Here is a 1,027-nt window from a genome sequence, read left to right as displayed (position 1 = left end):
ATGTGAGTTGTGTTGTAAATGCATTATATGTATCTGTTTCGTGTATCCCAACTGTATTATTATGTATTAATGCATGTGGATCAGCCCAATATCCATTATTATTTGAAATTTTCTCAAGTATGTCATACCCATCATTATAAGTACAAGTTGTGAAGGCTCCTCCTGCACTAGCATCAAGCATTTGCTTAGCAACAGTTGTTAAACCATTGTAAAATGTCTCTAGCTGGATACAATAAGGAATGCCAAGGTAAGGGCATTTTCTCAACAACTCCTTGTACCTTTCCCAAGCATCAGGTGTTGCTTCATTATCCATTTGTCTAAACAAACATATTTCATTTCTGGATTCAGCGTTCCTGTTGGGAGGAAAATATTTTCTCAAAAATTTATTTACAAGGTCATCCCAAGAGATTATGGAATTTGGTTGTAAAGAGTTAAACCATAATTTTGCTCTATCCCTAAGAGAAAATGGAAATAACTTCAGCCTTACGGCATCATCAGACACTCTAGGGATAAGAAAACAATCAGTTATTTCTATTAAAGATTTTAAGTGTAAATGAGGGTCTTCAGATGGCAAACCACTGAACTGGCCATTAGTCTTCAAAATCTGAAACATGACAGGTGTGAGCTCAAAGTGAGTTTCTTTAATGTGTGGCCTTAGTATTCCTGAATTTAATTGACTAAAAACAGGATTAGCATAGTCCATGATTCCTCTATCCCGAGAATCAGCAATATGAATGATGTTCTCCATAATAGTAACATGTGGTAGAAAATTATCTTTTATGAACTTTACTTTAAAAAAAACTTTAGTGTGCTATCCCCGACAACGGCGCCAAAAACTTGCTCGTCGGTTTATTCAACCTTAGATTTCAACAAAAAAATAGAACTCGGCGCAAGTATACACCTTGAACTACTGTCGTCTCGTAACAAGTAATAATGGTATAAGTACCAGATATCGTTCCCACATAGATAGCTTGTAAAGTTCTTCAAAAGTCCAGTTTATAAAACCTAATTTCAGATGGCGAAACGA

At 35.4% G+C, this 1,027-nt stretch overlaps 1 non-coding gene across 1 annotated transcript; it reads left to right on the top strand.

Annotated features, from left to right (window-relative positions):
* The first annotated feature begins 239 nt into the window (after positions 1-239).
* Positions 240-345, top strand: LOC112526162. Its single transcript, XR_003070498.1, has one exon. It is a non-coding gene; the product is annotated as a small nucleolar RNA R71 (small nucleolar RNA).
* Positions 346-1,027: the final 682 nt, after the last annotated feature.

This window comes from Cynara cardunculus (assembly GCF_001531365.2).
Source record: "Cynara cardunculus var. scolymus isolate 2C chromosome LG 13, CcrdV1, whole genome shotgun sequence".
Classification (NCBI taxonomy): domain Eukaryota; kingdom Viridiplantae; phylum Streptophyta; class Magnoliopsida; order Asterales; family Asteraceae; genus Cynara; species Cynara cardunculus.
The sequence above is the reverse complement of the archived record's forward strand: the minus strand, read 5'-3'. Positions and strand labels throughout refer to the sequence as shown.